At 44.1% G+C, this 16,396-nt stretch overlaps 4 non-coding genes across 4 annotated transcripts; all 4 read left to right on the forward strand.

The window, feature by feature from the left end:
* The first annotated feature begins 4,242 nt into the window (after positions 1–4,242).
* Positions 4,243–4,314, forward strand: TRNAA-UGC (transfer RNA alanine (anticodon UGC)). Its single transcript has one exon. It is a non-coding gene; the product is annotated as a tRNA-Ala (tRNA).
* A 5,439-nt stretch (positions 4,315–9,753) lies between these two features.
* Positions 9,754–9,825, forward strand: TRNAA-AGC (transfer RNA alanine (anticodon AGC)). Its single transcript has one exon. It is a non-coding gene; the product is annotated as a tRNA-Ala (tRNA).
* Positions 9,826–15,342: 5,517 nt separating this feature from the next.
* TRNAF-GAA (transfer RNA phenylalanine (anticodon GAA)) lies at positions 15,343–15,415 on the forward strand. Its single transcript has one exon. It is a non-coding gene; the product is annotated as a tRNA-Phe (tRNA).
* Positions 15,416–16,324: 909 nt separating this feature from the next.
* TRNAA-UGC (transfer RNA alanine (anticodon UGC)) lies at positions 16,325–16,396 on the forward strand. Its single transcript has one exon. It is a non-coding gene; the product is annotated as a tRNA-Ala (tRNA).

Consider the following 16,396-nt stretch of genomic DNA (forward strand, 5'->3'; position numbering starts at 1 on the left):
ATTTTCTGTATTATTTTCCCCTAACTCCTGCATACTGTGTGAGGAGACAATAATCTACAGTACTTCAACATCAGAACTGCATCCAATTGTGAAAGGAAAATTGGTACCAAATGAGAAGAAACCTCAGGGTGGGGACATTGACTGTACAGGAACTAGGAATCAGATACTTTATCCTTTAAGTCACTGAGGCTTTCTCAACTCAGAAGCTTGTGTTTTATTTCATTAAGAAATATTTGATAGGCTGTGCATGGTGGCTCACGCCTGTAATCTCAGCACTTTGGGAGGCTGAGGCGGGTAGATCACCTGAGATCAGAAGTTTAAGACCAGCCTGGCCAACATGGTGATACCCTGTCACTACTAAAAATACAAAATAATAATAATAATAATAAATTAGCCGGGAGTGGTGGTGGATGCCTGTAATCCCAGCTACTAGGGAGGCTGAGGCAGGAAAATCCCTTGAACCCGGGAAGTGGAGGTTGCAGTGAGCCGAGATCACACCATTGCACTCCACCCTAGGCAACAAGAGCAAGACTCTGTCTAAAAAAAAAAAAAAACGGCAGCATTGAATGTTTTCTTGCCTAGCACAGTAATGCTAGCACAGTAATGATTTCTTTACATTTTGCTGAAATGAAAGGCCTAGGGGTAATTCTAAGCATGATTTGTCTCTTATTCAAAACCTTAAAAATGAGGCTAATAATGATTATGTAAACTGGGATGTTGTAAAGGTCTAAGGAGATCATGCATAGAAATGCATTTAGTCAAGTCCACTCGTGTCATGAAACCTAATTACTAGCAGACCATGCTCCATGTCCTTTGGCTCTGGGATTCTCCCAGAACAGCATCTAAATAGATAACATCGTCTCTAGACAATGCTGTCCAATCAAAAGATAACACAAGTCTTCTACTTTACCTTCTGGGATAAAAAGAATTTTTTAAAAAGATAATACAAATCTTAAACAAGAGCCACTTCCGTAGTTTTAAATTTTCTAGTAGTCACATTTAAAAAATAAACAGACGATGTTTATTTTATATCATTTTTTGATAATTTCCACTTTTAGCCAGGCACCGTGGGTCATGCCTGTAATCCCGGTGCTTTGGGAAGCCGAGGTGGGTGAATCACCTGAGGTCAGGGGTTCGAGACCAGCCTGAACAACATGGTGAAACCTTATCTCTACTAAAAATACAAAAATTAGCTGGGTGTGGTGGTGCCCGCCTGTAATTTCAGCTACTTGGGAGTCTGAGATAGGAGAATCACTTGAAACCTGGAGGAGGAGTTTGTAGTGAGCCCAGACAGCACCACTGCACTCTAGCCTGAGAGACAAAGTCTCTGTCTCAAAATAATAATACTACTACTAATAATAATTTGAACTTTTATTTTAGATTCAGGGGTACATGTCCAGGCTTGTTACATGAGTATATTGCATGATGCTGGGGTTGGGGTGGGATTAATCCCATCACCCGGGTAGTGAGCGTAGTATCCAACAGCTAGCTTTTCAAGCCTTTCCCCTTCTCGCCTCCCCCTCTAGTAGTGCCCAGTGTCTATTGTTTCCATCTTTTATGTCCAGTTTTACTAATATATGTAAATCACCTTGCATGTCCAAAATACTGTTTTAACAAGTAATCAATCTTAAAATTATCAGTGAGATATTTTATGTTTAAAAAATGATATTACATCTGGCCAGGTGTGGCGGCTCATGCCTGTAATCCCAGCACTTTGGGAGGCTGAGAAGGGCAGATGACAAGGTCAGGAGTTTGAGACCAGCCTGGCCAGCATGGTGAAACCTCATCTCTACTAAAAATGCAAAAAAAAAAAAAAAAAAATTTGCCGGGCATGGTGGCACGTGCCTGTAGTCCCAGCTACTCTGGAGGCTGAGGCAGGAAAATGGCTTGAACCCAGCAGTCAGAGGTTGCAGTGAGCCAAGATTGCACCACTGCACTCCAGCCTAGGTGACAGAGCGAGACTCCATGAAAAAAAAATTATGTCTTTGAAATCTGGTACATATTTCGCACTTTCAACACATCTGAACTTAGACTAAGCAGTTTGCACTACTCAATACCCAATGTGGCTAATGGTAACCATGTTGGACAGTGCAGATTTAAAGATATACTTTACATATTTTTAGGTTTTTGAAATTGAGTGTGTATGACAGGGTGTTCTGTCTTCAAAATTAAATGTTTAATTTCTCAGAAGAATGCTGTGTTAAATGAGCTCATCCTACAGATTTCACACAAAAAACATGTTTCAATCTTGTTGTTGGTAGATAGTCTGAAGATAGCTACAGATATTTAATTATTTAAAATTCTCCCATTTTTATGAGGCAACCTTCTTATTATGAATTCCCAAGAATCCAATAGACAGCCAAGTTTCTCCGAGTGTAACACAACATAAAGATGAAGGAGAGTTTCTGCAAACCGTCCTAATATAGCTTTTACAGCATCAAAGATCCTAGATAATCCTTCCCATCATTTACATGCACACACACAGACACATTCAGGCAGGCAAACACACATGAATACACATCAATTTTGTGTATAACAATTCTCTAGTTTCTCCTTCAGTGAAATCTATCACTCAGTGTTTCCTATTTTTATTCTAGAAATCCCATCAGCCAACTGAAAAGCCAAGTCTGCCATACAACTTGCAATCTGCCAATTTTGAAAGGCATCAATGTTATTTTATTAACATTGGCGAAGTCTCTCATATGGGCAAACCAGAATGAGAAAGAGTTAGTAGTCACCAGAAATTTGGTGCTGAGAAATGGGTTTTCTTCTCATCTTCTTATATAGTTCAAAGGACACATGATAAGTACCAAGATTCAAGACCTTTTAGGAACAAACTTGTTTGTTGACTACAAATATCACGAATAGGTTTGTAATTTCCATATCTCAAAGTACACTTTTTTTTTTTTTTTTTTTTTTTTTTTGAGACGGAGTCTCGCTCTTTCACCCAGGCTGGAGTGCAGTGGCGCGATCTCGGCTCACTGCAGGCTCCGCCCCCCGGGGTTCACGCCATTCTCCTGCCTCAGCCTCCCTTGTAGCTGGGACTACAGGCGCCTGCCACCTCGCCCGGCTAATTTTTTGTATTTTTAGTAGAGACGGGGTTTCACCGTGTTAGCCAGGATGGTCTCGATCTCCTGACCTTGTGATCCGCCCGCCTCGGCCTCCCAAAGTGCTGGGATTACAGGCGTGAGCCACTGCGCCCGGCCCAAAGTACACTTTTTAGTCTTTATCCATCCTCCATGTAATGTGTCTACTACTACTAATGCTTACAAATCCCAGGCTGGAGATGGAGTTAATTGCCTGAGTTCTCTGTGTAACATCCTCACAAGCGTGCCCCACAGATACTTTAAATTTAGTGTGAGCCAAACTAACTCGTCTTCTCCATCTTCCAATCTATCTCTCATTCCTAAAAGAGCTGTTAAAACCTCTCCCCTTTTCTGCACCTGCTTGTGTTTGTTTTTCTAAACCATTCTTCAACCCTGTTTGTATTTATTTTCGGTCTTATTCTCATAATTAAACCCTTCTCTCCATCCCCATAGCTGTTTTTCATTCACGCCTTATGAATCCCTTCCCATCCCCTCTTCTCTTCTCTTCTCTTCTCTTCTCTTCTCTTCTCTTCTCTTCTCTTCTTTCTTTTCTCTCTCTGTTTTCCAGGCTGGAGGGCAGTGGCGCAATCATAGCTCCCTACAACCACCAACTCCCGAGCTCAAGCGATCCTCCCGCCTCAGCCTCTGGAGTAGCTGTGAGTACAGGCGTAAGACACCACGCCAGCTAGGGACCCTTAGGAAAAAATGCTAAGTGCATCACTGACCGGTTGTGGCTTTCCTCCATCAAATCTTACCTTTAATATTCCGATTGGGCAAACAACAATTATGAAGCGTTTTAGGCAGGAAAAGGCTGAATTTCAATGGCTTTGTGTCGTATCTGGAAGAAATCAAAAGAAACGAAAACCAGAACTTGATTCTTGCCAAGCATAACAGAAGGAGACCCTAAGAAATCATTGAAGCCACAATGGAAACTTCTTGTGGTTATTATCTGACACTTTTCTAATCTTTTGTTTTTCGTTTCAAGTCCTACACAGTATTCTAAAGAATCTGTATCCCCCATTAGTACCAAGTATCTCCTGCTCAGAACAGCTCTCCACACTCCATAATACTGACCACTACTGCCAGCATGCTCAGGGAGAGTCTCAGGAAATGAAGGTTACCTCCTGAAAATTATTACAAAGAGACCTTTTAGTAAGGGGGTGTAGCTCAGTGGTAGAGCGCATGCTTTGCATGTATGAGGCCTCGGGTTCGATCCCCGACACCTCCAAGTGATGGTTTTGCTCTGGCAGTTCTCAAGCAACAGACTTCTGCCTCCTCACATTTTTCTATCCTATTTCTGCACATATAGACAGTAAAAATGTAGCCCAATGCGCAGCCTTGAACTATCTCCACTGGCTATGCTGTGAGCCTCGACATCACCTAAGGCGATTGCGACAGCAGAAGGAAGACAAACAAGAAATGCCGGGGGGCGGGGAGGGGGGAAGAAGAACGGGATGGCAACAGGGTCTCTTGAACCCAAACAAAAGCGTGCACTTTCACAGGCGGCTCGCGTTCGCTCCCATTTTGTACTATGATTAAAGAGACGCGAAGACAAAGGAGAAGAAGGGAGAAAAGCGCCCTGAAGTCATCTATTTTTTTTTAAGTTATTTTTGTTTTCTGGGCCAAAGAACAGAGCGAAAACCTCTGTCCACTGATTTTTCCAGCAGTCTCTCCCTGTCTACCTGCGCAGACAGCACAGCCACCAGTGTGATCCAGTACTGAGATAAGGACTGCTGTGGCTCTCCAGTCGCTTGAGATGGGAGTGGCAGGACGCTGGACAACCGAACGAAGACTATTGGGGAATTAGAGGCCTTCAACGTTCGAGAAGCAGAAACCAATACGAATCAATATTCCCTACTGATATTCCATAAGACTGATTTCTATTCCTGTATTTCCTCAGTCACTCCATTTTCCTCTTTACAATAAAATATTGCCTGGGAACTTCTGGTAACAGCAAACGGAGGCCCCATATGAAAAACTAGGAAAAGGTTTTCTGTCATAGTGGAAAATACATGCAGACTAAAAGGTGTGTTGGGCACTTCCTGCCTTGGGAAAAACCAAACAAACGTTTCATGTTCTTTCTCGATCCATCTAATTATATCTGCTTTTTTTGGAGAGGGAACTCCCAAGAAATCCTATGCACTCTTGATACCTTTTAGGGTTTCCAGTGGTGTATGGTTTCAAAACTGCTGTTCTCTCTGTACATATATCCTGTTGAATTAAAGTGTCTTTGAGAGGCAAGAGATTATGTTGTTTGTTCCTAGTCCACCAGCCTATCAGGCTGGCATGATAGATACACTCTATGAGGCTGACATGACCTTACTTGATTCTTTTGTCCAGTGAAAATATCTATAACCAGCATCCAGGAGGGATACTGTCTGGTGAAACCTGCTTAGCTGAGGACTGGCTGTGTGTGTGCCTCCAGACCAATCATGTTTGTTTTGAGATACATTTTTTGGAGGAATACACACATGCCATGTATTTTCTTTTTGTTTCATACTTTTTCTTCTTCAATTTACTGGTATCCATTGGTTCTCTCCAGGCAAACGGTGGGCATGTTAACCACTGCGGACACTGCACAGGAGAGCAAGGGGTGGGGGATTAGGGTGCTGCAATCAGAATAATAAATTTCAGGCCCAACCTTAGGTCTATTGAATCAGAACTGCTGGGTATGGATGGGGCTCAGCCTCCTGTGTTTGAATAAGCCCTCAAGTGACTCTGATGCTAAAGTCTGCGAAGCACTGCTCTAGAAGTTTCAGGAGGTCCCAGGGTCAGGCACCTGCTGAGGAGGAAGAGTTGGTCCTGGGGTTCCCTGCCTATTCTCAATCAAAAACTCAAACCTAGGAAAGCCAGTGAGGTTTGTATTCATCTTATGTCAGGGGTGGGGTTGGACTTACCATTTCTTTGACCCTTTGAATATTTTAGGTAACTTTTCAGGTCACACACAACAGACTGATTTTTCTGTGAAAGAACTCACAGGAATTCTCTTGAACCAGGAGACTCTTTTGAGCTGAAATACCTGGAGCTCTCTCAAGCTATTTGGGCCTTTCAATTTGAAACCCAGGCTTGGATTATTCTAAGCCCTATGACAGAGAGTAATCATTCTCTCTCCACCCACAGGGTGGGGACTCACCCTCAGGGTTGGGAGTGACTGCTGTTTCTCCAGCCCCCACCAACTCTACCAATGTTCTGGTTGTTAAAATCCAGTGTATGCATGAAATGTAATAAAAGTCTCTTCACAGCAGTAAGTAGAGAGTTCCTTGTTGTGAGCAGACCGTTCCTCTTCCTCCTTGGAAAAAATTCTCTATCCACTTTCTGCATATTCATGTTTGTCTCTTTCTCTACACACACCTCAGCTGCTGCTTTATTTCCACTTGTCTCATGTAAGGATCTTTTATGTGGTAACCTTGGCTTTTCCCACTGTTCATGCTTCCACGAGTTGGATGTAGCCAATATAGGAGCCCACTGCAAGAGTGTAGGTGATATTGTCCAGAAAGAAACCCGAATTTCAGAGGCTTGCTAATGTGGAAGAAAGCCAAGATATTAGACTCATAGAGCTTCCCTCTGCTAGGTAGGTTGAAATCTGGACACCCTGAATTCCATAAAAACAAGGTAGTACTCCTTTTGAAAACCCTCTTAGGTTTAAAATATACTGGGACTGCCTTACCTTTCTTGTTTTTCATGACTTGTATTCCAAGCTTGACAAGCTAAAACAAAAACAAAAGCAAAGAACACTCTTCCTATCTATAACAAAGGTGCTTAAGCAGGAGGGTCTCTCTTCCCGGTTCAGCACTCTCCCCCTCGCGAACAGCAGGGAGTGGAAATAGGCGGCTTCTCTGTCGTTTCCTTAGAAGCCACCAATACCACCGGCCTGTACCAAAACTCAAGGGTACCCGTGCTCCCCAGTGCCCCAGCCAGTAGAGGAGCTGCGAGGCGTTCTCAACGCCGCGACTGCCTTGAGCAAAACGAGGGCGATCTTGCGGGGAAAGCGTTTTCAGCTCACTTCTACAGGGAATGAGCCCCCTCGCTTATCGCGGACACCGAGGAAACGCAGCGGAGATGGGCTTCCGGGCTGCACTCCGCCTCCCGGCCCACCCAGATCCTCTGGCAGCCTCGGGCGCTCGCCCACTTCGCTTCTCCTCCGCCTTTGCCGCCGCCGCCGCTGCAGGTGCGCACCCCACCGCAGCCCTGCTTCCCTCTCGAACTCTTTTCGCAGGTGGTCCTCGTTCTCCTCTCCATCCGTCGTTTCTTGAGTTTCAGAACTGGAGCCATAGCGTCCCCAAGACGAAATCCACGCTGGGTTTCGCGACCATGGTGCTGGCCCAGGCGCTGGCGAGGGTAAGGACGGGCAGCGACCCACGCTCCTGGGTCTTCATTTCTAAGAGCTGGGAATTCCACTTTCTCACCTCCTCACCTGCACCTAAATCCCCCGAGGCGGTACTGACCCTTCTGTTTTAGTATCCATCTACGTTACTCTTGATAGAAGAGTACAGCCCTTGAAGGAAGAGGAAAAAGAAATTTGAGAAGGGAGAATTTAAAAAAAAAAACTTTTTAGTTTGAAATTATTTCAAACCTACAGAAAAGTTGCAAAAATAATACAAAGAACTACCATACACACGTTACTCAGATTTAGCAATTCCCGATATTTTGCCACAATGATTCTCCTCTCTCTTTACGCCTAAACACACACACACACACTCTATTGTTTTTCTCATGGACTTTATTATTTATTTATTTGTTTGTTTGTTTGTTTGTTTATTTATTGAGACAGGTCTTGCCCTGTCGTCCAGGCTGGAGTGCAGTGGTGCGATCTCGGCTCACTGCAACCTCCGCCTCCTGGGTTCAAGCGATTCTCCTACCTCTGCTTCCCAAGTAGCTGGGATTAGAGATATGCACCACCACGCCATGTCAGTTTTTGTATTTTTAGTAGAGACGGGGCTTCACCATGTTGGCCAGGCGGGTCTGGAATTCCTAACCTCTGGTGATCCGCCCGCCTGGGTCTCCCAAAGTGCTGGGATTACAGGCGTGAGCTACCCCGGCGCTTCTGTGTTCTTTTAAATCATCCCCATCATTCTGGCACAGCAAGATACCTTAGGCTCATCTTGTAGTTTCCCTGGTACAGTCATGGAGTCAGCGAAGTTGACACTAGTAGCTACTTTCTGTTAGTATCTCTGGTTCCTTTTAGTAGAGAATGGTATTTGAAAATCAAAATATAGAGTTATCTTGCTCATTGTTTCTAAGGTACTTCTTCCAGGCCCAGTTAGCAGACAGATCTGTAGGGAAAATGTACCTTTTTTTTTTTTTTGAGACAGAGTCTCACTCAGTCGCCCAGGCTGGAGTGCGGTGGCGCGATCTTGGCTCGCTGCAACGTCCGCCTCCCGAATTCAAGCGATTATTCTGCCCCAGCCTCTCGAATAGCTGGGACTACAGGCGCGGCCACCACACCCGGCAAATTTTTGTATTTTTAGTAGAGACAGGGTTTTGCCATGTTGGCCAGGCTGTTCTCGATTTCTGACCTGAAGTGCTCCACACGTCTCAGCCTCTCAAAGTGCTGAGATTACAAGCGTGAGCCACCGCGTCCGGCCTATACAATTACATATGTATAATTTCGTACTGTTGCCTCCATTCCCATCAACACCAGCAGGACTATTCTTTACCTTCTTTCTCTTACAGTGACAGCCTGGTTCCAACAACACACCCGCTCACACACACTCATTTTCCCAATCCTAAAATTCACACAAAATCTCAGAATTCCTACAGCCTTAGCTCTACAAAAAATAACCCTCATACATAGCGTTTAAGATTTGTTTCCTCTTCTTTCTGTACTTACAATTAGAACAACGAACTGTGTAAAGCATTTTCTTAAATCAGTTATTTCTTTTTTTTTTTTTTTTTTTTTTGAGACGGAGTCTCGCTCTTTCACCCAGGCTGGAGTGCAGTGGCGCGATCTCGGCTCACTGCAGGCTCCGCCCCCCCGGGGTTCACGCCATTCTCCTGCCTCAGCCTCCCTTGTAGCTGGGACTACAGGCGCCTGCCACCACGCCTGGCTAATTTTTTGTATTTTTAGTAGAGACGGGGTTTCACCGTGTTAGCCAGGATGGTCTCGATCTCCTGACCTTGTGATCCGCCCGCCTCGGCCTCCCAAAGTGCTGGGATTACAGGCGTGAGCCACTGCGCCCGGCTAAATCAGTTATTTCAATGGGATTATGTTATTCTTTCACAATGCAGTTTTAAGTTGCCTCTATTTGTACTGATTTTTAGGATATTTTCACACACACTTGAGTCAGTTTTATTTTTTGACTATGTGAGACTAACATGCTTCCAAGAGTCAAAAGAATACAGAACATTATAATCAGAAAATTTGCAAGAGAATGTTGTATGCCAGGACACACTCAAATGATTGAATAGAAGTATGCTCCAGGAAATCTAACGCGATGGAGAGCCCACCTTGGGGTGAGTTGATCTTGGACTGACCACAAATCAGGAACAGTGCCTTTATTTGTACTGTTAAGCTACCTTTCTTTTGGTGTAGAGGGGCCTAAGAGAAGAAACGCTTCCTGTAGGAAATTAAGAGTGGGGATGAAAACATGAAGATTGTCATGACACAGAGCCCAGACTCAGATAATAATAGTCATCAAAGTATTCTCTGAAAGCAGAGCTTTCCAGAGGGGGTATAGCTCAGTGGTAGAGCGCGTGCTTAGCATGCACGAGGTCCTGGGTTCGATCCCCAGTACCTCCAGATTTTGTTTTCTTCCCCGGGACACCAGTAAGAAGCAGTCCATGATATTCCCCAACTTTAAATTTTTTCTGTCTGTCAAGGTGAATTGTGTTGGCCTCTGCATTTCTCTCTCATACAGAGGGTGATTCGTTTTCATTCACTTGAGGTTATTTGCTGCCTGGGATTATCTGCCTATTCTTTCTAAGCAGTCCCATCAATCATTAACATGGACCACGCACGGGGGAAGCAAGTAGTATTCCTGGCCATCCAGCCGATTTCTAGCTGTAAAAGAAATCATCAGAAACCATAGGACTGTGTGGCCCAAGTCTGATTTCAGATTGGAAGCTAAAAGGCTCAAGTCCTTTTCTGTTTCTTTTTCTAACTCCCCCTAACCAGGTTGCAGAAGCCCTACAAGCTTTCACTAAAAGATTACACTGCCAGGGGTTGATGATTTGATGTGTGGTGGTCACTTTTTCCATTGGAGACCCACAAACTCTGAAACTTAAACTACTTAACTACAAACACACAACAAATGACTAAAAGACAGCATTCACCTCAGCTGAAATTTGATGGAAGTAAAAAGCACTTCTCTGGGTCCTCTGAGGAAGCTTCTGGTCCGAGATGCAAACACTCTGAACTCCAGGGATCAAGATCAGTATAGGAGAAAGCTCATTTTGTTGTTTTACATAAATAGAAGTAATGAACGTTTATTCTTCCAATCCCAAAGGATCCTTTTGTACCTCACAGTACTTACTCTCCAGGATTGACCTCCTTCTAAGCTAGGGAACAACCCATACCTCCAGATTAGAGCTCTTTGTGGTATCACCGTGCTAAGCAGAAATCCACAGGGAAATAACTCTGCAAGCATGTTAATACTAACTTGTTAAAAGAAAATCTGCTTTTATTTTCAGCTTTATTTCATGCCAACAACGGAAAAAAAATAAGTTACTAAACACCACGAAGGCAGAAAAGCGGCCTCTCTCCATCTGCAGAAGCCAAGCAAACTTGTGGGCTTCCGTATGCATCCTTTCTTCTATTCACTTTCTAAACGCTGTAACGTCCACCATCTATCAGGTGGTCACAAGCCATTGCTAAAGTCAATCTGAGGTCAACCCACTCGACTTGTGAGGGATTCAGCTATACTGCCTCTGTACCTGTAATAGGACTAAGGAGGCGGTGGCTGCACATGTAGTTAACACCGATTGTACCGTGACTCCGCCTTTCCGCAGACGCTTTCCAGCTCTTTAGAGTCCTTTTGAGTCAAGCTGGACGTGAGACATAAAGGAGATCGTTGCAAACGCCAGGAGGAGTTTCTTCAGGGTGAAATTAACTTTCAATCGGCTTCATTTTTTTTTTTTTTTTTTTTTTTTGAGACGGAGTCTCGCTCTTCACCCAGGCTGGAGTGCAGTGGCACGATCTCGGCTCACCGCAAGCTCCGCCTCCTGGGTTCACGCCATTCTCCTGCCTCAGCCTCTCCGAGCAGCTGGGACTACAGGCGCCCGCCACCACGCCTGGCTAAATTTTTTTGGCTAAATTTTTTTGTATTTTTAGTAGAGACGGGGTTTCACCGTGGTCTCCATCTCCTGACCTCGTGATCCGCCCGCCTCGGCCTCCCAAAGTGCTGGGATTACAAGCGTGAGCCACCGCGCCCGGCCCAATCGGCTTCATTCTAAGAGAAATATGTGGAGCAAACAAACGGAAACTTTCTTTCTCATCTTTTGCATTTCAAGCAAAAACTAATAAAATTAGATGTTTCCACCGTCATGCTCAGTTTCGAAGCTGCCAGCAGATCCCGGTTCTAACTTTTAACACAGGCACGCAGGAAATCGGGAAATCCCTGCAGCTCCCTCAGAAGCTACAGTATCAACGGTTCCTGAAGCGCAAACCAAAATCCAACATCACGCGCTCCTCCAAAGAGCTCAGCCCGTCTGTTGAGCGACGGAAATAGCGGAGAGGCGCTCTTGAAGCCGAAACGAACCAGGTCCCCTTCCTGGTCGAGTCTCCCTCCCTAGGGACAAAAAAAGTACCTCTCTTCCCTCATATCCAGAGGAAGCGAAGGAGGGATGTGGCTCTTAGACTCACTCTACCATCCCGTCCATCCAAGTCCTAATAATCTTGAGGATGCGACAGAGCGAGACTCCGTCTCAACAGAACAAAACAAAACAACCCCAAGGAAGAGACAGAATGTACTGGAGGATAGGAAGTATCTAGGAAAAGCTTTTTTTTCTTGTATTTAAATTTAAGCCTTCATTTATATAAAATAAAACGCATAAAACCTATTCAGCTTACGGCTTATTACATATATAACCAAAATTCAGGCCAAGTACTGAATTTTTCAGCAACCAACAGCTGCCTTTTGCCTCATTTCAATTATCCTAACTCTCTGACCTCCACCTCCATAGATTATTTTTCTTATATTTTAAATAATATAAATGGGATTATATAATATCATCATAGTCTATTTTGGGCTGCTACAAAATCACTCAAGACTGGTAATTCGTAACGAACAGAACCCTTCCCTTCCCTTCCCTTCCCTTCCCTTCCCTTCCCTTCCCTTCCCTTCCCTTCCTTTCCCTTCCCTTCCCTTCTCTTCCCTTCCCTTCACTTCCTGACAGAGTTTCACTCTTGTTGCCCAGGCTGGAGTGCAGTGGCACAGTCTTGGCTCACTGCAACCTCTGCCTCCCAGATTCAAGCAATTCTCCTGTCTCAGCTTCCTGGGTAGCTGGGATTACAGGCGAATGCCACCATGCCCAGCTAATTTTTCTGTATTTTTAGTAGAGATGGGGTTTCACCATGTTTGCTAGGCTAGTCTTGAACTCCTGACCTCAGGGGATCCATCCACCTTGGCCTCCCAAAACGCTGGGATTACAGGAAACAGCCACCGTGCCAGGCCCAGAAACTTATTTTCTCACAGTTCTGGAGGCTGGGAAGTCCAAGATCAAGGCACTGGCTCTCATGTCTGGTAATGGCCTTTTTGTGGTGTCCTCACATGGCAGAAAACTGAGGGCAATAGAGAGATGAACTTCCTTTATCAAGTCTTATTATAAGGGTACCTAATATTATTCATGAGGAAGGAACCCTCATGGCTTAATCTTCTTAACGGCCCTATCTCTTGATAATTATCACATGGCGACACCTAAGCTTTGGAGGGGACACTTTCAAACCATAGCAAATCTGTACTCATTTGAGTATGGATTCCTTCACTCAATTTTTGTTAAAAAAAAAAGCTAGATTCATTTTCTTTTCTTTTTTCGAGGTGGAGACTTGCTCTGTCACTGAGGCTGGAGCGCAGTGGCGCCATCTCGGCTCACTGCAAGCTCCACCTCCCGGGTTCACACCATTCTCCTGCCTCAGCCTCCCGAGTAGCTGGGACTACAGGTGCTGTCCACCACGCCCAGCTAATTTTTTGTATTTTTAGTACAGACAGGGTCTCACTGTTTTAGCCAGGATGGTCTCGATCTCCTGACCTTGTGATCTGCCCACCTCGGCTTCCCAAAGTGCTGGGATTACAGGCTTGAGCCTCTGTGCCCAGCCTTCATTTTCTATATATTGTTGCTAGTAACAGTAGTTATTTTCTATTGCTCTGGAGTATTCTATTGTCTGAATACCGTACATCATTATTTATTAATTCATTTTACTGTCCAAGTACATTTGCAACACCCCTCATTTTTGGTTGAAATGTCTAACGCTGCTGCAAACGTTCTGATACATGTCCTTCAAGGGAAATGCTCATGCACTTCTCTTGGGTATAATGTAACCGTCTAGTTTTGGGGTCATAGGTTATATATATATATTTAGTTTTAGTTGATATTTTCAGATAGTTTCCCAGTGTAGATAATAGCAGTTTACAGTCTCATCAGCCATGTATGCACATTCCAATTGCTTCACATACTCAGCAACACTTGATATTATCCACTTTTTAGGTTAAATGATTCTGATGAAGAGCAATATTATTTTGAGCTTTTTTTTTTGACAGTGTCTTGCTGTGCTGCCCAGGCTGGAGTGCAGCGGCACAATCTTGGCTCACTGTAGCCTTTGCCTCCCAGGATCAAGAGATTCTCATGCCTCAGCCTCCTGAGTAGCTGGGACTACAGGGGCATGTGGCCGTCTAAATTTTTATATTTGTAGTAGAGACCGGGTTTTGCCATGTTGGCCAGGCTGGTCTTGAACTCCTAACCTCAGGTGATCCACCTGCCTCGACCTCCCAAAGTGCTGGGAGTATAGGCGTGAGCCACTGTGCCCAGCCTTGTTATGTTTTTAATTTGCATTTCCTTTATAGCAAAAGATGTCGAGCATATTTTATTTTACTCAATAGCGATTTTTTGTGAAGTGCATATTAATTTGCTCTTTCTTATTGAAGTTTTAGTCTTTTTCTTAGTGCTTTGTAGAAGTTCTTAACATATTCCAGGTAAAGATCCTTAGTAAAATATAAGTATTGAAATATCTTCTCCTAGACTGTGGCTCATCATCTTTTCTTAAGGAGGATGGGGCTTGAAAAACTTTGTAAGCAGATGAAAGAGAAGAAACGGAGACAGACAGGTTGAAGACCCCAGAGTAAGTTCCATCTGGACATCTTACCTATTGACTGTGGGAGAAAATGCCCCCAGGCAGTTTGCTGGAGAGGAAACCTCAGAATAAACTGATGGGGTGAAATGTTCCAGAAGCAGAAACAGTGTGATTTGGTCTGTGATTCTCTTACATTTCTCCTAGCAGCTTCAGGGGATATAGTTTAGACGTAAGAAATAGTGAGATATGAGACAGTGGATTTTCTATCCAGCCAACTTATCATATTTTTGAAGACCTCTCAGAAATACGACTAATGCGTCAAAAAAGATCTTCACGATGTTTCTGTAATGAGAGAGGTGTGGCTCAGTGGTAGTGTGTCCTTGCCTTGCACAGGGTTCAAAAGCATACACGTTCATCTGTTTTTCACAATTCTCGCCACTCTGTACTTTTCTCCTTTTAAAAACATGTCTTGGGTGGTCACACTAAAATAAACATATTATACTTTCCATTTCCACTCCCTGGGTCTCTGTACCACCCAAGGTGGATGTGTCAGCACGAGACCAGTGAAAGGAAGGGAATAGCGAAAATGAATTGTCTCGCTCAGGATTTTTTTAGTCAGAAGCTATAAACCCGCCACCACATTAACTTGCCCAATAATCCTCTGTTCCTTTTTGCCATATCGTTGAAGAGCAAGACAGAAAAACAAGAGCCCAGAGAAAAGGAAAAGCCTAGAAAATTTTCTTTTGAATTCCCTTGATACTCTGAGCAGTGACCATGTAGGGGAGCATGTTCTTGCTTTGCTCTATTCTTCACCTTTGCCTTTTCTTTCCCTGGCTTTTGCTAACCCATTCATTGTCCTTAAAATTGGGTCCTATTTTCAGACATAAATTGGAGAAGAATCTGTATTTTGGGGGTGAAGGGGTGAGTGAATGACAGGTGATATTGAAGACAACAGAATTGGAAGATATACTGACCCTACAAATGACAGTTTTTATATTTTGAAGAAATAGCTAAAAGAACAAACTCAGGGGAGCCGAAATAGCTCAGTTGGGAGAGCGTTAGACTGAAGATCTAAAGGTCCCTGGTTCAATCCCGGGTTTCGGCAGGGCTTTTTTTTTTTTCAGTTTTGCCTAATAGAACCCTTATTTATTTTTTTAATTTATTTTTTTGACGGAGTTTCACTCTTGTTGCCCAGGCTGGAGTGCAATGGAGCGAACTCGGCTCACCGCAACCTCCGCCTCCTGAGTTCAAGCGATTCTCCTGCCTCAGCCTCCCGAGTAGCTGGGATTATAGGCATGCGCCACCACGCCTGGCTAATTTTGTATCTTTAGTAGAGACGGAGTTTCTCCATGTTGGTCAGGCTGGTCTCGAACTCCCGACCTCAGGTGATCGGCCCGATTCGGCCTCCCAAACTGCTGGGATTACAGGCGTAAGCCACAGCGCCTGGCTAATATAACGCCTATACAACACTTGTATGCCAATCCCAGAAGGGTGTATAGAACTCCAATTTTTTGCTGTTGAAAATCCGATAAAGATAATACACACACACACACACACACATACACGCATATATATATATATATATATATATATATATATATATATATATGCATCACTCTCTCCTTTGGTTACATATTCCACTGAAGTCTTCCATGAGGCGCTGACATTAAATAAATTATTTAAAGTCTTAAACCTAGGAAGTAATTTTTGTTTGTTTGTTTGTTTGTTTTTTTTTGAGATTGAGTTTCACTCCGATGCCCAGGCTGGAGTGCAGTGGCGCGATCTCGGCTCAGTGCAATCTCTGCCTCCCGGGTTCAAGGATTCTCCTGGCTCAGCCTCCCCAGTAGCTGGGATTACAGGCGCCTTCCATTTCAAGTCGTATACAGTATTCTAAATAATTTGTATACCCCATTAGTACCTAGTATCTTCTACTCACAGCAGCTGCAGACACTCCATAATACTCAGAAAAAGAAAGTTACCTCCTGGAAATTATTACAAAAAGGTTTTTCAGGAGGGGGGTGTAGCTCAGTGGTAGAGCGCATGCTTTGCATGTATGAGGGCCCGGGTTCGATCCCCGGCACCTCCA

Source organism: Symphalangus syndactylus, chromosome 23, assembly GCF_028878055.3.
Source record: "Symphalangus syndactylus isolate Jambi chromosome 23, NHGRI_mSymSyn1-v2.1_pri, whole genome shotgun sequence".
Classification (NCBI taxonomy): domain Eukaryota; kingdom Metazoa; phylum Chordata; class Mammalia; order Primates; family Hylobatidae; genus Symphalangus; species Symphalangus syndactylus.